The sequence below is a fragment of the Elephas maximus genome, chromosome 1, assembly GCF_024166365.1.
Source record: "Elephas maximus indicus isolate mEleMax1 chromosome 1, mEleMax1 primary haplotype, whole genome shotgun sequence".
Classification (NCBI taxonomy): domain Eukaryota; kingdom Metazoa; phylum Chordata; class Mammalia; order Proboscidea; family Elephantidae; genus Elephas; species Elephas maximus.
In genome coordinates, this window is record NC_064819.1 from 45,406,605 (window position 1) to 45,430,423 (window position 23,819).

General features: G+C 39.0%; 1 long non-coding RNA gene across 10 annotated transcripts in view; it reads left to right on the forward strand.

The window, feature by feature from the left end:
• The window catches only part of LOC126071289 (uncharacterized), a 195,115-nt gene that overhangs the window by 27,413 nt on the left and 143,883 nt on the right, over positions 1–23,819 (forward strand). For 7 of the 10 annotated variants that reach the window (XR_007516342.1, XR_007516346.1, XR_007516347.1 and 4 more), the window contains exon 4: positions 2,000–2,199. This is a non-coding gene — a long non-coding RNA (uncharacterized LOC126071289). Of the gene's footprint in view, positions 1–1,999; positions 23,638–23,819 lie in introns of those variants that run through there. The other 3 variants (XR_007516337.1, XR_007516358.1, XR_007516335.1) reach the window with 3 other exon arrangements.

Below are 23,819 nucleotides of genomic sequence, written 5' to 3' on the forward strand. Positions count from 1 at the left end.
AGGTATCTGTTAGAGCAGCAGCACCCCACTGTCTCGATTCCAAATTCTGTCTTAGTCATCTAGTGCTGTTATAACAAAAATACCACAAGTGGATGGCTTTAACAAACAGAAATTTATTGTCTCAGAGTTAAGGATGCAGCTTCAGGTTGGCAGCTCCAAGGGAAGGTTTTATCTGTCTGTCAGCTCTGTGGAAAGGTCCTTGTTATCAATCATCCCCTGTTCTAAGAGCTGTTCAGTGCAGGGACCCCGGTTCGAAAGTATAGCGCTCCTCGCTTTTCTTGCTTGGTTGTAATGAGGTTCCCCCTAGTGCTCATTTTTTAGGACAGGCAGAGGAGGAAGTTCACCGTGAACATCACAAAACAGGCAAATAAATAAAAACTCCTATTAGATTTTTAAAAATTTATTTTTTATCAGTTATACATTTATACGATTTAAAGAGTCATTTAAATTTATAAGTCTTGTCAAAGCGATTGGAAGTTTCCAAGACATCTTTTCTCCTTCTCCCCAGCCCACACCCTTGCCAATTTTCCCTTCTCTAGCTGCTTTCAACTCTTAGGTGATTCTTGCTATCTGTCTCCATATTTCTAAATAGTGTACTTATTTCTGTTTTTGATTTTTCAGTTTTAAGCATTTGCCTATTGACTTCCTACTTGTGAAGATAATGATTTATCTCATTCTCCCTTCCCAATTTTCCCCTCCATCCACTTTCTCTGGGCCCTCATCCTAATGTAATTACATTGTAATCTAAACAACATCATGATAAATGGAGAAGAAATTGATGTTATCAATGATTTCATTCTTTTTGAATCAACAGTCAGTGTCCAAGCAGAGGTCAAGAAATCAAATGATGTATTGCACTGGGCAAATGTGCTGCAAAAGACCTCTTTAAATTTTTAAAAAAGCAAAAGTGTCACCTTGACAACTAAGGTGGGCCTGACCCAAGCCATGGTCTTTTTGTTCCCTTATATGCATGTGAAAACTGGTCATTGAAAAAGCAAGACAGAAGAAGAATTGACATGTTCAAATTGCAGTGCTGGCAAAGAATATTGAACATTCCATAGACTGCCAAAAGAATGAACAAATCATCTTAGAGGAAATACAACCAGAATACTTTGTAGAAACGAAGATAGCGAGACTTTGACTCGTTTTCTTTGGACACATCATCACGAAAGACTAATTGCTAGAAAAGGACATCATGTTTGGTAAAGTAGAGGGTACGTGAGAATGAGGGAAACTCCCAATGAGATGGATTGACACAATAGCCACCACAATGAACTCGAACTTACTGATGATCACGAAGATAGTACAGTACTTGTGTAATGTTTCGTTTTCATACCTGAGGTCGTCATGAATCAGAGCCAACTTGATGGCAAATAACAATAACAGTGGTTCCCAGACTTTGCTGCATATTGGAGTCACCCAAGATCTTTAAAATTTACTGATGTCTGGATTACACCCCTAGACATTTAATTGGTGTGATGTGCAGTCTGGGCACTGGGATTTTTAAAACTCCCCAAGTTATTCTAATGTGCAGCAGAGTTTGAAAACCTCTGTGGTGCTCCAAAGACACCCCATAAGAGAATGGCTGTTTGGAAATCCCTGACTGTGGTCTTCACAATTGTATGGGAGAACATAGTTAATTCAATGTAGAGTTGTAAGGGGATGATTGAGTTTCAGTGCTTCATAAAAAATATAAAAGGTCAAAATCGAAGCTCAACGAGTGGCGCAATGAAAGTGAACCACGGGGCTAGACTTAACATGGCTTTTAATTACCTTTCCTTGACAAGTAATTTTGTACCTACAAATATGTGGTAGGTAGTGATTCTGAAAATAATGACGTCCTGTGATGTCTTGCTGAGATCTAGCTTAAGACCTCTAAAGCCACAGAAATTATTTATTAGTGAATTCACAGTTCTTAGATATCTTCAAACCATAATATATGATGGACAAAACTGATGCTGTATCTGTCACCTTCCATGCTTTGCGTCCTTGCATCTAGGTCCCATTGAAGTGACAATGTTTTCTCTAGCATAGAGGAAGAAAAGTGTGGAAATGCAACAGAGAAAAGAGGTGATTCCTGGAGCAGAGCTGACAGTGATCTTTGTGCCATCTAGAACATCTTTCATCTTGGAAAAGAATACTGAAAAAGAACATTCCCCAAGTCTCAAGCTATGACATGATGTGAGCAGCCAAGGCTAGGTAGTTTGCTTTTGTTATTTTTTTATTTTACTTAAAGTGTTTATATATATATTTTTCCTTTTATTTATTTTTTTTCTGATAATAGCTGTCTTAGTTGGTGTGAATTTGTAGCTCATTGTGGTTTTTCTTTTTAATTTTTATTGTGCTTAAAGTGAAAGTTTACATATCAGGTCAGTCTCACACAAAAACTTATATACACCCTGCTACATACTCCCAATTGCTCTCCCCCTAATGAGACAGCCCGCTCCCTCCCTCCACTTTCTCTTTTCCTGTCCATTCCACCAGCTTCTAACCCCACCCCCATCTTCCCTCCAGACAGGAGATACCAACATAGTCTCAAGTGTCCACCTGATCCAAGAAGCTCACTCCTCAGCAGCATTCCTCTCCATCCCATTGTCCAGTCCAGCCCCTGTCTGAAGAGTTGGCTTTGGGAATGGTTCCTGTTCTGGGCCAACAGAAGGTCTGGGGCCATGACCACCAGGGTCCTTCTAATCTCAGTCAGACCATTAAGTCTGGTCTTTTTACAAGAATTTGGGGTCTGCATCCCAGCTTTTGGTCTTGTTAATTCTTTGAATTTTTCTGTTTTCTATTTCATTTAGTTCTGCTCTAATTTTTATTATTTGTTTTCTTCTGGTGCCTGTGTGTTTCTTTTGTTGCCCTCTTTCTATTTGTTCAAGTTGTAGGGATAATTTTTTTATTTTTTGCCTTTTTTCTTTTTGTATGTGTGCATTTATTGATATAAATTGACCTCTGAGCATTGCTTTAGCTGTGTCCCAAAGGTTCTGATAGGAAGTGTTTTCATTCTCATTGGATTCTCTGAATTTGTTTATTCCATCCTTAATGTCTTCTATAATCCAGTCTTTTTTGAGCAGGGTATTGTTCAGTTTCCAAGTGTTTGATTTCTTTTCCCTGATTTTTCTGTTACTGATTTCTACTTTTATGGCCTTATGGTCAGAGAAGATGCTTTGTAATATTTCAGTGTTTTGGATTCTGCTAAGGCTTGCTTTATGTCCTAATATGTGGTCTATTCTAGAGAATGTTCCATGTGGACTAGAAAAGAAAGTATACTTGGCTGCTGTTGGGTGGAGTGTTCTGTATATGTCTGTGAGGTTAATTTGGTTGATTGTGGCACTTAGATCTTCCGTGTCTTTATTGAGCTTCTTTCTGGGTGTCCTGTCCTTCACCGAAAGTGGTGTGTTGAAGTCTCCTACTATTATTGTGGAGCTGTCTATCTCACTTTTCAATGCTGATAGAGTTTGTTTTATGTGTCTTGCAGCCCTGTCATTGGGTGCATAAATATTTAATATGGTTATATCTTCTTGGTATATTGTCTCTTTAATCATTATATAGTGTCCTTTCTTATCCTTTAAGATGGATTTAACTTTAAAGTCTATTTTGTCAGAAATTAATATTGTCACTCCTGCTCTTTTTTGATTGTTGTTTGCTTGATATATTTTTTTTCTATCCTTTGAGTTTTTGTTTGTTTGTGTCTCTATGTCTAAGGTGTGTCTCTCATAGGCAGCATATAAATGGATCATGTTTTTTAATCCATTCTGTCACTCTCTGTTTCTTTATTGGTGCATTTAGTCCATTTACATTCAGCGTAATTATGGATAGGTATGAATTTAGTGCTATCATTTTGATGTCTTTTTTTGTGTGTTGTTGACAGTTTCTTTTTCCCACTTAATTTAATGTGCTGAGTAGATTATCTTTATATATTGCACTTTCCTCATATTTGTTGTTGTTGATTTTGTTTCTGCTGAGTCTCTATTTTTTTCTTGTATTTTGTTTTGATGTGTAGGATAGTGTGTCTCCGTTACGGTTATCTTATTATTTACCACTATTTTTCTAAATTTAAACATAACTTTTATTTCTTTGTATCGCCTTGTCTTTGTCCTCTCCATATGGAAGATTTATGACCACATTTCTCAGTCCCTCTTTATTGTTTTAATGTTATCTTCTTTTATATAATAACATCGCTCTTTCCCTGTTTTGAGCATTTTTTAATCTTGATTTACTTTTTTAATTTCCCTGTCTGGAATGACTTCTCATTGCCCAGTGTTCTTGTCTTGGGATGATACCTGATATTATTGATTTTCTAACCAAAGAACTCCCTTTAGTGTTTCTTGTAGTTTTGTTTTAGTTTTTACGAATTCTCTAAACTTCTCTTTATCTGCAAATGTCCTAATTTCACCTTCATATTTGAGAGACAGTTTTGCTGGATATATGATTCTTGGCTGGCAGTTTTTTTCCTTCAATTTTTTTAATGTCATCCCATTGCCTTCTTTCCTGCATGATTTCTGCCAAGTATTCCGAGCTTATTCTTATTGACTCTTCTTTGTAGGTGACTTTTCGTTTATCCCTAGCTGCTCTTAAAATTCTCTATCTTTGGTTTTGGTAAGTTTGATTATGTCTTTGTGATTTTCTTTTAACATCTACCTCATGTGGAGTTTGATGAGCATCTTGGATAGATATCTTCTCATCTTTCACGATATCAGGGAAGTTTTCTGTCGACAATTCTCTGTGTATTTTCTGTTATCCCTCCCTGTTCTGATATAACAATCACTTGTAGGTTATTTCTCTTGATAGAGTCCCACATGATTCTTAAGTTTTCTTAATTTTTTAAAATTCTTTTATCTGATTTTTCTTCAAATATATTAGTGCCAAGTGCTTTATCTTGAAGTTCAGAAATTCTGCCGTCTACGTGCTCGATTCTGCTCCTCTGACTTTCTATTGAGTTGTCTACTTCTGTAATTTTATTGTGAATCTTCTGAATTTCTGATTGCTGTCTATGGATTATTCTAGCTTATTAAATTTTTCATTATGTTTCTGAATAATCTTTTTAATTTTTTAAACTGCTTTATCTGTGTCTTCCTTGTCTTGTTCTGCATGTTGCCTCATTTCCTTCTTGATGTCTTGAAGGGTTCTGTATATTGATCTTTTGTATTCTGCCTCCGGTAATTCCAGGAAGGCACTTTCATCTAGAAGATCCCTTGATTCTTTGTTTTGAGAGCTTGTTGAGGCAATCATGGCCTGTTTCTTTATGTGACTTGATATTGAGTGTTGTCTCCAAGCTATCTATAAGTTACTCTATTGGTATATTTTATGTTTTCTTACTGTGTCATAGCTTCTTGCTTTGTTTTGTTTTGACATGCCCAAATGGGTTGTTTGAGTGAGGTAGCTTGATTATTTTCACGTTTGGAGCTCTGACGTCCTGTCTCCAAATGGCTAGAGCTGTTATCAATTATATCAGTCTAAGAGTCCATTCACTTTTCTTGTATGAATTCAGCTCAGGTGTCCAGGTAGCTGATCATCAAGTGTGTGGTACAGGCTCTGTCCTACAGTCTTAGAAGGGCAGGGGCGATTGGTATAGGTACTGGTATTTGGTTACAGCAGGAGGTCATGCTCTGAACAAGGCATGGGGCTGAGAATCGTCCTCCAAGTGTCTCTGAGGAAAGCATGTCCCTGTTCCCAAGAGCATAGCGGTGGGTGGGTTCAACAGACAGACCATGGACACCCCATGTTTTTGGTTGTAAGGACTGGGAGGTACCAGTTATCCTTGGACCCCTGTTGTGGGTGGCTGGGTGACCTGACTAGAGCCACCAGTCCTTAGGCCCCTGGTGTGGGTAGGTGAGGACCCTGTTTAATAGGCAAAGCAACGACAAACGTCAAATACCCACCTCTCCATCACACAGCTGAAACGGTTGTAGTCTGCCAACAAGGGCCTATTCTCCTGAAATAGGCCCACACAGGTCCATGTAGAGGGGAAAGGTACTGAAAGTCCACGGACTCTTTATGCCTGGACAGAAGCCGCCTCTGTCCTCAGCTCATCTGGTTAGTGAAGCTGCCAAATTATCTTTTCCCCCAATAGCAAATTTATTCCTTCTCCAAGGCCGGGAGGATGGCTCTACGTGCTCAACAGGGCATATCTCAGGCCCAGGGAAATCAGCCGCTGAAGCCAGCTTGGGAGCAGGGGTGCGCAGTAAAATATATGCAAATACTTAGCTTTTGCTGAGAGCACTTTTCTTCTCTGGTTCCAGAGGTGTGAGTAGGCTGTATGGCTGGCTGGTTCTCCCTGAGGAAAGTGCGGCCAAATGCTAGTACCAACCCACTGCAGCAGCTCTCAGGAATGGCGCCTGAGTGCTTCCTGCGATTCAGGTCTGGTAACTGCTCTCTGCTTCTGAACTGCCTCTTCCTCCCCCCGCCCCTCAGTTCATTTTCTAACCTTACCTTTGATGCTCAGGGCTCCTAGCTTGTCATAAATATACTCATTTCACTTGTTTTTTGGGTCTTCGTTGTAAGAGGGCTTGCCAGAAGCATCTGTCTATTCTGCTGTCTTGGCCTCTCTGCTCCTTTATATTTTTATTAAAGTAAACATTCACAAAATTTAAAAAGTCAATGGTACTGCGAAGCTTATAATAAAAACCAGCTGTTCCCTGATCCATCCCTTATCACATCTGAGGCTGGTCCCTCAGAAGTACCATTTTTCACATTTTAGCTACTTCTCCAGGTATTTAGTTCCTTTATTTTAAAATAATACTCTTATTTTAAAGTTTCTTGATATCTCAATTTTAGAAATTGATTACTTATTTTACTCTACCGAAAATATTTTTCACACTCTTCTCTTTTATACCACCACCAACAAAACAGAGGAAGAGAGCCTATACTGAGAAATATTTTGAGTTATTTCCACATATAAATAAATCTGTTCTCGTTACTGTATGGCCACTGAGTAAATATAAGTCTCAAGCCTAATTTGCATTCATGGTGCATTTCCTTCAACCTTGAATATCTATTGTTCCTGTAGCATCTGGTACTGATGTTGCCATAATACTTACAGTATTGTTCTAAAAGTTCTCAGTTATGTCGTATTCCCCATCAGCTCCTAAGCAGCTAGAGGGCAGGGGCTGTGTGTCATTCATTTTGAATCCTCAATATCTAATACAGTGCTCAGCACATGTGAAAAGTCCAATAAATTTTGTTAAATGAATAACAAGGTTTATGAGGAATCCTCTGATAATAGGAATTTTCAATTTTGCTCTCATTAAAAGATACAGGGTTTTTTAGCCCTGGAGATGGACCCCCATTACCACTTATGACATTGACTCTAAAAAGAGGAAAATGATAAGACATCTTTGCTGTTATACCTGCCAGGAATACAATAACCTGGCTGGTGGATTCGAACTGCCAACGTTTTTGTTAGCAGTGGAGCTCTTAATCACTGCATCACCAGGAGTACAATACCGGTCTTGTATTACAGGTCTTGACTGTGGACTGATTTAAACTTATGGCCTTTTGTCTTTAGTTTCCTGGCTTTCCCAAGGATTAAGGACAACTAGTCAGTTTTATTCCAGGCTTAAAACTGGTAGTAACAGATTTGCTATGAAATAAAGTAAGGTGACTACATTTTGTAATGAGAGGTTTCAGGCAGAGGAAGGACACGCCTCTGTGGAGTGCAGACAGACGGAGAAGAGAGGGTTCTAGTTCAGAGGGCCCTTGCATTTACGGTCAGCTTAGTCACACCTCATTGATTAAGAAGATAGTGACTACTGACGCCAGCTTGATTTCACAGCTACTCTGGGGAAATAAAATACACTCATATTTATACATACATTCAAGGATTTATTAGGGTTTGCAGCTTCAGCTTCACCTGCACTTGCTCCGATTGTCCCCAGATGTCAGTACAAAGGCTTTGGACTGCAAGTAGCAAAATCCTCTAGGACCTAAGCCAACCTGAGGAGAAGGAATTTAGAGTAGTGCCAAATTTTTTAAAACACAAAATGCACTGTTTTCCTTATTACTGAAATAACCCACATTTGTTTTAGAAAATTTAGAAATTACAGAATAGAAGAAGGAAGAAAATAAAAGTTACCAATTATTCTGCTAACTAGAGATAACCATGGTTATCATTTTGGTGTATATCTTTGCAGTTCTTTCTTTATACCTTTTAAATGTGATTGTTCTGTAATATTGTTTTATAATATTTATTTTTCTTTTAAAAATAGTGCAAACATTTTTCCTATAGCCTTTATGTATTTTATGACAAATTTTTTTTTCCATTCTTTTCCACTCTGATCTTTTTAATTTCTATCTTCTCCTTACTTTGGGTTTTATTCACTATTATTTTCCTATTTCTTAGAAGCTGAGGTGATTGAAGATCTTTCTTCTTTTCTAATATAAGTGTGTGGTGCTATGTATTTCTCTTTGAATACTGCTTTAGCCACATTCCACAAATTTTGATATGTTGTGTTTTCATTTTCATTCCATTAAAAACACTTTCTAATTTCCCTTTTGATATCTTCTTTGACCCATGGGTTATTTAGAAGTGTGTTGTTTAGTTTTCAAATATTTGGGAATTTTAAGAGATCTTTCTGTTATTGACAGCTAGTTGTGGTCAGAGAGCGTGCTTTGTATGATTTGAATCCTTTTAAAATGTACTGAGACTTGTTTCATCTCCCAGAATGTGGTCTTTCTGGTAAATATGATGTGTGCACTTAAAAAATGTATATTTTACAATTGTGTGAAGTATTTTATACATGTCTGGTTGATTTGGCTGATAATATTGTTCAGATCTTCTGTATCCTTACTGATTTTATATTTATTTGTTCTAGCAATCATTGAGAGGGGAATGCTAAAATCTCTATTACTGAGAAATTTTTTATTTCTCCTTTCACTTTTATCAGTTTTTGCTTCTGTATTTTTAAGTTATGGAAACCCTGGTGGCGTAGTGGTTAAGAGTTACAGCTGCTAACCAAAAGTTTGGCAGTTCGAATTTACCAGGCGCTCCTTGGAAACCCTATGGGGGCAGTCCTACTCTGTTCTATAGGGTCACTATGAGTCACAACTGACTATGGCAGTGGGTTTGGTTTGGGTTTTTTTATTTTGGAGTTATTATACATAACATTGAGGATTGTTAAATCTTCTTGATCATTATCTTGATCTCTTTATCATTATAAAATGACCCTCTTTGCCTCTGTTGATATTAGTTTCTCTGAAATCTGCTTTGTCTGATATTAATATAGGCAATCCAGTTTTCTTTCGGTTAGTGCTAGCATGATAGATCTTTTTTTCCGCCTTTTTACTTTTAATCTATTTATGTTTCTTTCCTTAATATGGGCTTCATATAGGTAGCATATACTTGGATATTTTTTGTTCTTTAATACAGTATAACAGTCTCTGTCTTTTAATGGGGGTGTTTAGACCACATATATTTAATGTGATTTTTGGTATGGTTGGGTTTAAACTTACCGTCTTGCTATTTGTTTTCTATTTGTCACACATATTCTTTGTTCCCTTCATTCTTATTTTTTCCTGCCTTTTTGGGGCTATGGGTATATTTTATCTCCTTTATTATTACATTTTTTTTTTCTTATTAGCTACTGTCATGAATTGAATTGTGTCCCCAGAAAATATGTGTATCAATTTGGCTGTCCATGATTCTCAGTATTGTGTGATTATCCACCATTTTGTCATCTGACATGATTTTCCCCTGTGTTGTAAATCCTGCCTCTGTGATGTTAACGAGGGAGGATAGGTGGCAGCGCTGTTAATGAGGCAGGACTCAATGTACAAGATTGGATTTTGTCTTGAGCCAATTTCTTTTGGGATATAAAAGAGAGAAGTGAGCAGAGAGTCCGGGGGACCTCAGACCAGCAAGAAAGCGGCACCAGGAACAGAGTGCATACTTTGAACCCGGGGTTCCTGTACGGAGAAGCTCCTAGACCAAGGGAAGATTGATGAGAAGGACCTTCCTCCAGAACTGAGAGAGAGAGAAAGCCTTCCCCTGGAGCTGATGCTCTGAATTGGGACTTTTAGCCTCCTAGACTGAGAGAATAAATTTCTCTTTGTTAAAGCCATCCACTTGTAGTATTTCTGTATATCAGCACTAGATAACTAAGACATGATATGAACTCTGTAATACATTGTTATTTTTAATTATATTTTAAAGAGATATAAATAATAGGAAAAAGGATTTTTACATTTATTCATGTAGTTTCCATTTTTGATGCTCTTAATTCCTTTGTATAGATCTAGATTTCCAACTGGGATCATTTTCCTTCTGCCTGAATGACTTTTTTTTTTTTAATAATTTCTTACAATACAGGCCCTCTGGTGATATATTCTTTAAGCTTTTATATGCCCAAGTTTTTATTTCCCTTTAGTTTTTTAATCTGGAGTCATTTTAGATTTAGTGAAAAGTTACAAAAGTGGTACAGAGATTTCCCACATATACCTTACCCAATTTCGTCTCATGTTAACATCTTACATTATCGTGGTACATGTCTCAAAACTAAGAAACCAACATTGATACAGTACTACTATCTAAACTCCAGATTTTACTAATATTTTACTTATTTTCCACCAGTATTCTTCTGCTGTTCTGGGATCCAATCCAGGATACCACATTACATTTAGTCATTGTGTATCCTTAGTCTCTTTTTCTCTGTGGCAGTTTCTCAGCCTTTCTTTGTTTTTCATGACCTTGACAGCTTTGAGGAGTACTGGTCAGGTATTTTGTAGAATGTTCCTCAATTTGGGCTTGTATATGTATATTTCATGATTAGACTGAGGTTTTCGAGAAGAAGACCACAAAGGTGAAGTGCCCTTTTCATCACATCATATCAAGGGTACATGCTATCAACATGACTTATCACTGGTGATGGTAACCTTGATTCCCTGATTTAGGTAGTGTTTGCCAGATTTCTGAACAATAAAGTTGCAGTTTTTCCCTTTTTTATCTGTTCTTTGGAATAAGTCACTAAGTCCAGCCCATGCTCGAGGAGGTGGGGTTAGGCTCTACATCCTGAGTGGGAAGTATCTACTTAAATTGTTTGGAATTCTTCTGTTTCTTTTCTCACACTTTAAAATTTATGCTATATTTTTATTTATATCAATGTGGTAGGCTTGATGATGGTGGCTTCCCGATGATTTTCATATCCTAATCCTTGGAATCTATTACTTTACATGGTAAAGGATACTTTGAAGATGTGATTAAGTTAGGAATCTTGAAATGGGAAAATTACCCTAGATTCTACCACTCATCTGTCAGTTTGTCATACTGTGGTGGCTTGTGTGCTGCTATGATGCTGGAAGTTTTGCCACCAGTATGTCAAATACCAGCAGAGTCACCCATGGTGAACAGGTGTAGTAGAGCTTCCAGATTAAGAGGTACTAGGAAGAAAGGCCTAGTGATCTACTTCTGAAATTTAGCCACTGAAAACCTTATGGTCACGAGAGAACATTGTCCGACTTATTAGTTTTGAGCACATCATCAGGAGGTTGCTAGAGGAGGATATCATGTTTGGTAACATCGAGGGCTAATGGGGGCATGGGACACCCATGGTGAGATGAATTGGCACAATATCCATAATGATGGACTTGAACATTCAGGCGATCATAAGAATGATGCAGGACAGGGCAATATTTTGTTCTGTGGTACATAAGGTTGCCATGAGTTTGAGTGGCATGGCAGCTGACAATAATGACCCTATATTATCTGAGTGACCTAATATCACAAGAGTCTTTATAAGAGGGAATAAGGAGGTTTAGAGTCAGAGAAGGAGGTGTGACAATGAAAGCAAAGATTGGAGTGATATGGGCAGCCGCTAGAAGTTGGAAAAGACAAGAAAATAGATTTTCCCTAACAGTCTCTAGAAGGAATGCAGCCCTGCCAACACCTTGATGTTAGCCCACTGACATTTATTTTGAACTTCTGACCTCCAGAACTGTAAGATAATAAATTTGTGTTGTTTTAAGCCACAAAATTTGTGGCAATTTGACACAACAGCAATATGAAACTAATACAATCAGTAGAGATGCATATATATTTTATACTTTGGGCCAACTTCTTTTTAAAATTTTATTCTATTTTATTGTACTTTAGATGAAGGTTAAGAGAACAAACTAGTTTCTCATTAAGCAATTAGTACACATGTTGTTTAATGACATTGGTTAACAACCCCACAGCATGTCAACACTCTCCCTTCTCAACCTTGGGTTCCCTATTACCAGCTTTCCTGTCCCCTCCTGCCTTCTAGTCCTTGCCCCAGGACTAGTGTGCCCCTTTATTATTGTTTTGTTTTATGGGCCTGTCCAATTTTTGGCTAAAGGGTGAACCTCAGAGTGACTTTGTTACTGAGCTGTAAGTGTGTCCAGGGGCCATACTCTCAGGGTTTCTGCAGTCTTCGTCAGGCCAACAAGTCTGGTCTTTCTTTTTGAGTTAGAATTTTGTTCTCCATTTTCTCCAGGTCTGTCTGGGACCCTCTATTGTGATCCCTGTCTGAGCAGCCAGTGGTGGTAGCTGGGCATCATCTCGTTGTACTGGACTCAGTCTGGTGGAAGCTGTGGTGGATGTGGTCTGCTAGTCCTTTGGACTAATCTTTCCCTCGTATCTTTAGTTTTCTTCATTCTTCCTTGTTTCTGAAGGGGTGAGACCAGTGGAGTATCTTAAATGGCCACTCACAGGCTTTTAAGACCCCAGATGCAACTCACCAAAGTAGAATGTAGAACATTTTCTTCATAAACTATGTTGTGCCAATTGAACTAGATGTTCTCTGAGACCACAGTCCCCGCAGCCCTCAGCCCAGCAATTCTGTCCCTCAGGGAGTTTGGATGTATCTATAGAGCTTCCATGATCTTGCCTTGAAGAGTTGTGCTGGCTTCCCCAAGTATTGTGTACTGTCTTTACCCTTCACCAAAGTTACCACTTGTCTCTTGCCTATGTAGTGTTTATCCATCTCCACCTCTGCCCTCCCTTGTAACATTCAAAGACTGTTTCTTTTTGTCTGTTCATGAGTTTTTACAGTAGTGGCCTCATACAATATTTGTCTTTTTGTGAGTGACTTATTTCACTCAGCAGTGATGGTTAAGATTGTGTATCAGCTTGGCTGGGCCATGATTCTTAGTGTTTGTATGTGAGCACTCCCATGATTGAATCTGCTGTGAGTAGCGTATCAGTTGAAAGGGAGTTTCCTTGGGGGTGTGGCCTGCATTGAAATATAAGCAGACGTTCTGGCTTTTTTGCTTACTCTGGATCCTGTGCTGTCTCCTGTTAGTCTGACCTCTGGCTCTTGGGACTTGAGCTATCAGCTTATCTGCAGATCTTGGGATTCGTCAATCTTCACAGCCTGAGAGCGGGAGTGCTGCTGTCTGACCTTCCAATCTCGGGTTCGCCAGCCCCTGCAGCTATGTGGATTGAGAAAAGCCTCTATCCTGATACATGGACTTGAGATGTTTCAGCCTCTACAATTGCGAGAGCAGCTTCCTTAATGTAAATATCTCTCTATATATTTATGTGCTTTACTGGTTTTGCTTCTCTAGAGAACCCAGCCTAAGACACAGCATAATGCCCTCCAGATTCATCCATGTTATCAGATGCTTCACAGAGTCGTTGTTCTTTATTGTTGTGTAATACTCCATTGGGTGTATGTACCACAGTTTGTTTATCCATTCTTCTGTTGATGGGCATCTGTGTTGTTTCCATCTTTTTGCTATTGTGAACAATGCTGTAGTGAACATGGGTGTGCATGTGTCTATTCGTGTGACAACTGTTATTTCTCTAGGATATAATCCTAGGAGTGGGATTGCTGGATCATATGGTACTTCTATTTCTAGCTTTCTAAGAAAGCACCATATGGTTTTCCAAAATGGTTGTATCATTTTGCATTCCCACCAGCAGTGCATAAGAGTTCAGCTCTCTTCTCTGCCACTCCAACATCTGTTATTTCCTGTTGTATTGATTCGTGCCAGTAATGCCAGGCTGAGATGGTATCTCATTGTGGTTTTTATTTGCATTTCTCTAATGGCTAGTGATGGCGAGCATTTCCTGATGCGTTTGTTGGGCACTTGAATGTCTTCTTTGGTGAAGTGTCTGTTCATTTCCTTTGCTCAGTTTTTTATTGGATTATTTGTCTTTTTGTTGTAGTGGTGTTGGATTTTCCTCTAGGTTTTAGAGATCAGAACTTTGTCTGACTTGTTATAGCCAAAATTTTTTCCCAGTCTGTAGGTTCTCTTTTTACTCTTTCGGTGAATCTTTTGATGAGCATAAGTTTTTAATTTTTAGAAGATCCCAGTTATCTGGCTTATCTTCGGGAGTTTGTGTGTTGTTGGTTGTGGTTTGTATCCTGTTAATGTGGTGTATTAGGGCCTCTAGTGTTGATCCGATTTTTTCTTCTATGAACTTTATAGTTTTTGACTTTATATTAAGGTCTCTGACCCATTTTCAATTAGTTTTTGTATATGTTGTGGGGTATGTGTCCTGTTTCATTTTTTTGCAGATGGATGTCCAGTTTTGCCAGCAGCATTTGTTAAAAGACTGTCTTTTTCCCATTTGCTGGACTTTGGACCCTTGTCAAAGATCAGGTGACTGTAGGTGAATGGATTTACATCTGGGTTCTCAATTCTGTTCCATTGGTCAATGTATCTGTTGTTGTACCAGTACTAAACAGTTTTGACTACCGTAGGTCTATAGTAGGTTTTGAGGTCAGGTAGTGCAAGTCTTCCTTTTTACTTCTTCTTCAATAGCGCTTTACTTATGTGGAGTTGTTCCCTTTCCATGTAGTTAATGATAAGTTTTCCATCTGTTTAAAGAATGTCATTGGTATTTGGATCAGTATTGCATTGTATTCATAAATAGCTTTGGGTAGAATTGTCATTTTCACAATGTTGAGTCTACCTATCCATGAGCGTGGTATGCCTTTGCATTTATGTAGCTCTCTTTTGGTTTCTAGCAGTAGTGTTTTGTAGTTTTCTTTGTAAAGGTCTTTTACATCCCTGGTTAGATTTATTCCTAAGTATTTTATTTTTTTAGGGGCTATTATAAATGGTATTGTTTTCCTGATTTCCTTTTCATCTTTCTCTTTATTGATATATAGGAATCCAACTGATTTTTGTGTGTTTATCTTGTATCCTGCAAGTCTGATGAATGTTTCTATTAGTTCCAGTAATTTTCTCATGGAGTCTTTTGGGTTTTCAATGTACAGTATCATATCATCTGCCAATAGGGACAGTTTAATTTCTTCATTACCAGTTTGGATGCCTTTATTTCTATTTCTTGCCTTATTGCTTTAGCTAGGACTTCCAGCATGATGTTAAATAGGAGTGGTGATAAAGGGCGTCCTTGTCTTGTTCCTCTTCCCAAGGGGAATATTTTCAACTTCTCTACATTAAGAATGATGCTGGCCATTGGTTTTGCATAGATGCCCTTTATTATGTTGAGAAGTGTTCCTTCTATGCCTATTTTCTTGAGAGTTTTTATGAGGAATGGGTGTTGGACTTTGTTGAATGCCTATTCTGTGTCAACTGAGATGCTCATGTGATTCTTTTCTTTCCTTTTATGTATGTGATGGATTATGTTGATTGATTTTCTAATATTGAACTATCCTTCCATACCTGGTATGAATCCTACTTGGTCGTAGTATGTTATTTTTTTTGAATTGATGCAGAATTCTGTTGGCTAGAATATTATTGAGAATTTTTGCATCTGTATTGATGAGAGATATTGGTCTGTAATTTTCTTTTTTTGTGGTGTCTTTGCCTGGTTTTGGTATCCTGGTTATGCTGGCTTCATAGAGTGAATTTGGAAGCAATGCTTTGTTTTCTATGTTCTGAAATAGTTTGAGTAGTACTGGTGTAAGCTCTTCTCTGAATGTTTGGTAGAACTCTCTAGTAAAGCCACCTGGGCCAGGGCTTTTTTTGGTTGGGAGTTATTTTTTATTACCTTTTCATTCTCTTCTCTTGTTATGGATCTGTTCAGATTTTCAACATCATTTTGTGTTAGTTTGGATAAGCAGTGTGTCTCTAGACATTTGTCCATTTTCTCTAGGTTTTCAACTTTGTTGGAGTATAGTTTTTCATGATACTTTCTTATGATCCTTTTTATTTCAGTTGGGTCTGTTGTAATGTCCCCCATTTCATTTCTTATTTGGGTTATTTGCGTTCTCTCCTGTTTGTCTTTTGTCTTTTTTGCCAGTGGTTTGTGAATTTTATTCTTTCAAAGAACGAACTTTTGTTTTTTTGATTCTTTCTATTGTTTTTCTGTTCTATATTTCATTTATTTCTGCTCTGATTTTTATTACTTCCTTTCTTCTGGTGGCTGTGGGCTTCTTTTGCTCTTCTTTTTCTATTTGTTCAAGTTGTATAAGTAATGTTTTGGTTTTATCTGCTTCTTTTTTGATGTGTGCATCTAATGCTATAAATTGACTTCTGAGAACTGTCTTTGTTGTGTCCCAAATGTTTTGGTATGGTGTGTTATCATTCTCGTTTGATTCTAGGAACTTTTTATTTCCATCTTTGATTTCTTCTGTTACCCAGTGGTTTTTAAGCAGGGTGTTATTCAGTTTCCATGTAATTGATTTTTTTTTCCTTACTTTTCCTGTTGTTAATTTCTACTTTGATGGCCTTGTGGTCAGAGAAGATGCTTTGTGTTATCTCAGTGTTTTGGATTTTGTTGAGGGTTGCTCTGAGGCCCAGGAAGTGGTCTATTCTGGAGAACATTGGAAAAGAATGTGTATTTTGCACCTGTTGGGTGTAGTGTTTTATATATGAGGTCAAGTTGGGTGATTGTGCTTTTTAGCTCTCCTATATCTTCGTTGAGTTTCTTTCTAGATGTTCTGTCCTTTACCGAGAGTGGTGTGTTGCAGTCTCCTACTATTATTGTGGAACTGTCAATTTCTGTTTTCAGTGCTGTTAGAGTTTATTTTATGCATTTTGGAGCCCTATCGTTGGGTGTGTAAATGTTTATTATGGTTATATCTTCATGATGGATTGTCCCTTTAATCATGTTGTGCCTTCTGTGTCATTTATGGTAGGTTTTGCTTTAAAGCCTATTTTATCTGAGATTAATACTGGCACTCCTGCTCTTTTTTTGGTAGTTATTATCTTGATATATTTTTTCCATCCTTTGATTTTTAATAAATTTACATCTTTGTTTTTAAGGTGCATCTCTTATAGACAGCCTATTGATGGATCCTGTTTTTTTTTAATCCATCCTGTTACTCTGTGTCTCTTTATGGGTACATTTAAGCTGTTTACATTCAGTGTAATTATTGATAGGTGTGAGTCTATTCCTGTCATTTTGTACTGCTTTTTTTGTAGCACTAATGTTTTCTTTGTTTGTCTTAGTCTCCTGTGCTAACTTTTTTTTGTGTGGATTTCTTTTTCATTTCTTTTGTTTTTGTAGATTTTGTTCTTATTGAGACTTTATGTTTTCCTCCTTTTTTTTTTGGTGAGTAGGTTTGTTAACTTTCTCTGTGGCTACCTTGAAATTTACCCTTATCTTCCGAGGTTTGAACTAGTCTGTTACTACTTGGTATCACCTTGGCTGTGTCTCCATTAGAAAGTTCTATTCCTATACCATTTATTCCCTTTTTTACTGTTCTGATGTTGTTGTCTTTTACGGATTAACCTCTCTGGTTCCCTGTTGCAAGTATTTTGGTTTTGGATAGTCCTTGAGAGTTCATTTCCTAATTTGGTGTCTGACTGGTACAATCTTGTATCCTAGATTCAGGCTGTGGTCTTATGTTGTTTGTTCTCAGACCAAAGGATTCCCTTTAGTAATTCTTGTAAGTTTGGTTTGTTTTTTACATATTCCCTTAATTTCTGTTTATCTGGAAATGTCTTAATTTCACTATCATATTTGAATGGCTGTTTTGCAGGGTGCCTTATTCTTGGTTGGCAATGTTTTTCTTAAGTTTTATATATGTCATGCCATTGCCTACTTGCCTGCATGGTTTCTGCTGAATAATCAGAGCTTAGTCATTGTTTCTTCTCTGTATGTGAGTTTTTATTTTTCTTGAGTGCCTCTTAGGATTGTTTCTTTGTCTTTGGATTTAGCAAGTGTGACTATGATACGCCCTGGTGATTTTCTTTTGGGGTCTATCCTATATGGAATTCCTTGAGCCTCTTGGATAGTCAGCTTTTCATCATTCATGATGTTAGGGAAGTTTTCTGTCAGCAATTCCGCAATGATCATCTCTGTGTTTTCTGTTTTCTCCCCCCTGTTCTGGAACTCTGATCAGTCACGAATTTTTGCTTTTGATTGTATCCCACAGAATTCTCAGGGTTTCTTCATTTTTCATGATTCTTTTTTCTGATGTTCCCTCAAACAGTGTTGTATCCAGGTATTTATCTTCAATTTGTCTGATTCTTTTTCCCGTCATTTCAAACCTGTTCCTCAGCCCTCCTGTGACACTGTCCATTTCTGAAATCTTGTTGTTTATCTTTTTGATTTCTTATTGTTGTTTTTGTATGATTTCTAGTTGTGAGTTTATTTTAGCATTTCTTCCTGTATTATTTTCCTGAATTCTTCCATTTTTTGGTCCATATTTTCCATGAGTTTGTCTATTTTTTCCTCATTTTTGTCTGCTCTTTGCTTCAACTCTTGGATAGTTCTCAATATTAGAGATTTAAATTCCCTATCAGGTATTTCTAGTGCCTTTTTTTTCTACTAGAAAGTCATCTGCTGTTTTATTTTGGACTCGTACTGGAATCATCCTGTCCTGTTTTATATGTTTTGATATTGTGTGTTGTCTTCAGGACATTCAATAGTTTTTTTTTTTTTTTTTTATTGATTGTGGATTTGTTCATTATGTCTTTTTTTTTTTTTCATTTTATTTGATTATGTCTGAACAGGTGGCTGTGCGTTCTTTGTTGTTTGCTTATCGGTAGTCATGATACTTTTTACTTCCTTGTCCAATGGGCAGGGCAGTCACTCAGCTTTAGTGCATCAGGGCAGGTCCAGCTGAAGGAGAGGGGTTGGGATAGGTTGTTTGTGGTACATACTAGGGCTAACAGGGCAGGCTAGGAATCAGTGCTGGGCAGGTTTTGGTAGGCTGTGCCTGTGCTGCTCAGGGGTGTGATGTTCAGTGCACGGTGCCGATAGGCAGGAAAGAGGCAGGAGGTTGTGATGTGTGGAGCTAATATGGGTGTGGGAAAGAGGAGAGAGAAACAGGAGGCAAAAAGAAACAAAACAAGGGGGAAAAAAGAGTGCTAGGGGAGCTTGGTGTTTGAGTGGAGAGATGAGAAATGGAGAAAAGTAAAAATGAAAAAACAAAAAAGGGGGGGAATAATTAAATAAAAATTTAGAAAAGGGAAAATAAAAAAAAAGAAAAGCCCCCATGAGTCCAACTGGTGCAGCCACAAAGACCAAGGAAGTGGCTCCCAGGCAGCACAGTATAGCCTGGCTAGCAGGGGTATAGATGTGACACAGCACCAGGTATTCAGGAGACAGAAAAAGAAGGTAAGTATAGAAAGACGAGAACTGAGAAATGAAGAAAGAGAGGAAAATAAAGTAAAAAGAAATGCCTCCAGGGGCCGTGCAGACCGGGGAAGTGGCTTCTAAGCTGCGCAGTTCAGCCCAGCTAGAAGGGGCTCACAAGCTGCAAAAAGAAAGAGAAAAGAAACAAACAAAACAAAACAGAACAAAGCAAAGCAAAATGAAACAAAGCAAAAAAACCCAAAAAAACCCATGGACCCCACCAGCATGATATTGCAGGCTGGGGGAGTGGTTTCCCAATTGAGCTGGGCTTCACAGACTTTCAAGAACAAGCAAAGATGACACACGGAGCCAGGTATTCAAGAGAAAGGAGAGGGAGTTAGCGGGAGGCACAGAAGAAACCAAATAATTGGAAAAAAGCAACACAAGCTCAGGGAGCCAGCCAGCTTGAGCAGGGTGAATCCAAGCAGTCCGGGGCCAAACCAGTTGCCTCTTGGCCAAGAGACTGTGGCCGGTGGGAAGCAGAGGAGGCCAAAGGTGGGGTGAGGAAGGGTGGAGCTTAGGAAAGCATACGTCACTAGTTACCAGGTGCTCTGTCTTCTGCTGGGAACTTCGTGGGTGGGGTGAATCCAAGCAGGATGGACACTGCACTTTCCAGCCACTGCAGCCAGTAGAACAGCGGGGAGATGATGGGTGGTGGGAAAGTGTGTATTGCAGGTTACTGGGTGCTCTGTCTCCTGCTGGGAGCTCCATGAAGGTGCTTTCCCATACTCCCTGTCTGCTCATCTCCAACAGGAGTCCAAGATGGCGAACCTGTGCTGCATTAGCTGAGAGAGGATCTCCACATGTATCTCTCACTCCCTGTCCTCTGTCAGTTTCTTATTTCATTTGCTGTTTGGCTGAGTTCTTTATGTCTTCATTTGATACTCCAGGTTCCAGGAATGTTGTTTGTCTCTGTTTTACTTAGTTTTTTGGGTCTTTGCTGTGAAGGCACGGCATGGTGCTTCTGTTTATGGTGCCATGTTGGCCAGAAGTCTGCATGTTTATTTTCTTCAGATATAGTTATAGATATGGGTGACTGGCTCAGAGTGTATGCAGCATCCCAAAGCAGTCATTTTGTGTTGACAAGTTCTCCTCCAGGGAGGTGGAACCTATTTACATATTGTCCACATGTAATTTATTTGAATACTAAATCTTTCCCCAAATCACCTCTCTTCTGGACTCTTTTATGTTATCTTCTTTGGTGTGTATCTCTTCATGTTGATGAGACTCGCTATCATTCTGTGTTCTAAAATTATCAGCACATTTGACCCTCTGAAAAGATTTGTATTTGTCCATTTTGTGGGCCAACCTAATCTTGATATAGTTTTATTGGACCACCAGTATACCCACTTGTGTATTGTCTAAGGCTGTTTTCACTCTACAATGGCAGATTTGAATAGTTGTGATGGAGACCCTATGACTGGAAAGCCAAAAATATTTACTATCTGGTCCTTTACTGGAAAGGTTTGCTAACCCTGCTCCAGACTATAATTTCTTCTATAAAATGTAGTAAAATACAACTCCATGTTGTCACCACAATTAATTGCCATTCTGAGTCTCACCTGAGCTTCCGCCCTCTGGCTGGAGTGCTCACTGCGAGGGGTCATGAGTCACTCAGTCACATTCCTGAGCAGAAATTTAGTGTATTTATTCCTGTCAGAGACCACAGCTCTGCCATGCTGTAATTATCTGAACCTTCTACTTTCTAGAAGAATCACCATTCTATCCCCTTATTCCATTTTCATCACTGACATAGCACTTGGCCCTCTTTTGGGGGCTGATTTTGTCAAAAAAGTGATGCAGCTATCACTTCTTGGGAGCTGCTGACCATGCCGAGGGGAGCAGAGGAGAACCAGCACCTCTTCTTGAGGACCTGCAGGCGGGCTGGTCCCATTACCTGGCACACAGCTCACTGGGCAGTGTCAGCTATAAAAATTGAGCCCCAGGAAAATCACTCATTGCTCTATATCCTGAGGACCTTTGAAGTGCTTTAGCGTTCTAAAACTTCAAATGTTAAATAAAACAATGACACTGTACCCGTTGAGAGGATTCTGACCCATAGTGACGTAACAGGACAGAGTAAAACTGCCCCATAGGGTTTCCAAGGAGCAGCTGGTGGATTCAAGCTGCTGACCTTTTGGTTAGCAGCCAAACGCTTAACCACTGCACCACCTCAAATTGGTCTTTCTAAGAATGCACTTGTAGGTGGGGTAGTTGCTCTTGGGCCACATGTCACTGGTATAATTACAGATTTCAGGAGGGGAAGAGATACTCATATTCAATTGATAACGATGTATTAAAATCAGTTCTACGCTTTTGGGTACTTATTTTTTTTTATGTAAATAGATACTATGGTGGTTTGACATATTTGATGCCAAGAAGAAAAGCACCACACTCACCCTAGGCCAAAATAAAGGCGAGTTAGCAATTCTGCTTTCCCTTGCCCCATCTCTTCCAATGGGCGGAAATCACAGAAGTCCCTCGGCTGCCATCTACTGCCCACAATGTGAACACAACTACTCAGCAGTTCAGTCTTTTGGGAAAAAAAGTTTTGAACCACATTTACTTCTCCAAAAGGAAGCGTGATTGTCCTGCCTAATGCTCTATTTTAACTAAAAATTTAAAATAATATTTTAACTCTGTAATTCTTAGCCTGTTCTTTAAAGAAAAATCTGCACTGTAAGGGATTTATCCTTACGTCGAAGAACATAAAAGCGTGTCAGCAATTCAGGGAGTAGACAGAAGATATGTGTAATAGCAATCTCTGAAAGCACTGTTAAATTGATCTAAAAAATGTCCCTGGTCCTTCAGCACTCAAATTCCTTTGTGGTCCTGCATATTATCACCTGGAGGCTAGGGACTGTCAGAATTTGGTACCCAGTTGATGATCTATAGCTTTTCCTCCAAAAGCTTCTCCTTTAAGTGATTTCTAAAAGAATAAGAAAGTAGTTGCCATTTTGATGTCTGAATTTTGTTTCCAATTATTAGAAGGAATAAAGAGGAGCCCTGGTGATGCAGTGGTTAAGCACTCAGCTGCTAACCGAAAGGTCAGAGATTGGAACCCACCAGCCACTCCACGGAAGTAAGATGTGGCAGTCTTCTTCTGTAAACATTTACAGCCTTGGAAACACCATGGGGCAGTTCTACTCTGTCCTATAGGATCGCTACAAAAGAAAAGGGACGTGAAATCTGGCTACCCGGGGTCAGTAGCTGTGTTTTTATTAACCCCTATGTGCATTGTGCCAACACAGCTGGGACACATAGACACTCAGTGAGTGCTGACGAATGAGAAAGGGCAAGAGGCTAAGACTGCATTGGGCCACACTGCCTGGCAACCCTGGTAAACGCTCTCTGTTCTGGCCCCCTCCCCCCGCCCCAGGGCTACAAAGATATACGTTGGGGATAAAGTCGCCCACTTCATGAATCATCCATGAATGATCAATGCGAACTTTTTGGAATCATGTCTCTCTCTCCCTGTCACTCTCAAATGAAATGCAACCTTGATTTTCAGAGGCAGATTGAGGGCAGAGAAGAGTCCCAGAAAGCGTGAGGGGAGGGATTCTTGGTCACACTGTCATGCCATTGCCGCCCAACTCCTTCCCACTGTTCCTTCTGGAGCATCAACTGACAGGTTCCAGAAACCATGGTGGGTTTAGGGCAGCAAGGGCTTACTGCAGGTCTTGGGGGCAAAATATCTGAACACCATGGCTGAAGATGAGCCAAGGTACCAGTAAACCTGTAGAGAAAGGTGTCCAGTGGCTGTGATTGAGACCCAGGCCTCCAGTTAGGGAGCAGTGAGCCATCACCCACCAAGAGCAAGTACCGCTGCTGACCCACAGGCCACCTTCGCCTTTGCTTTCTACTCTTCACAACATGCTTCATGTTTTAAGAGAATTTTCACATTATGTTGCCCAGGATGAGTTTGGGACTAACTATTTCTTGAAAACTAGAGACTGCAGGTATGTGTGTGTATGCGTGTGTGTCTGTGAATATGAGGATGCGAGAAATTACACCCTGGGCCCAGGACTGCAGAACAGCAAGGGGAAGGAGGCAGGGTGACACGGAGGACTTTCGAGATTTCCTACTTAGGACATAATCCCGTGGCCACTGTGGTAGTTGTGAGAGTGACTGGGGGTGGATAGCTTGGCTTTCTATCAAATTATGTTTCACCAGTTTATTGTTTCTTGCAGCTTTTGCACATTGTCTTCAGCTACTTGGTTTTTGACAACACGATATATATGTGTATTATATATATGTGAGTATAAATATACTTATTTAACTCAAAGTAAAATGAATAGTGGAGGAGGCATTTTTTTTGATAATTTCCTCTCTTCGCACTGTGATAATTGAAGACCTTAGGGCTGAA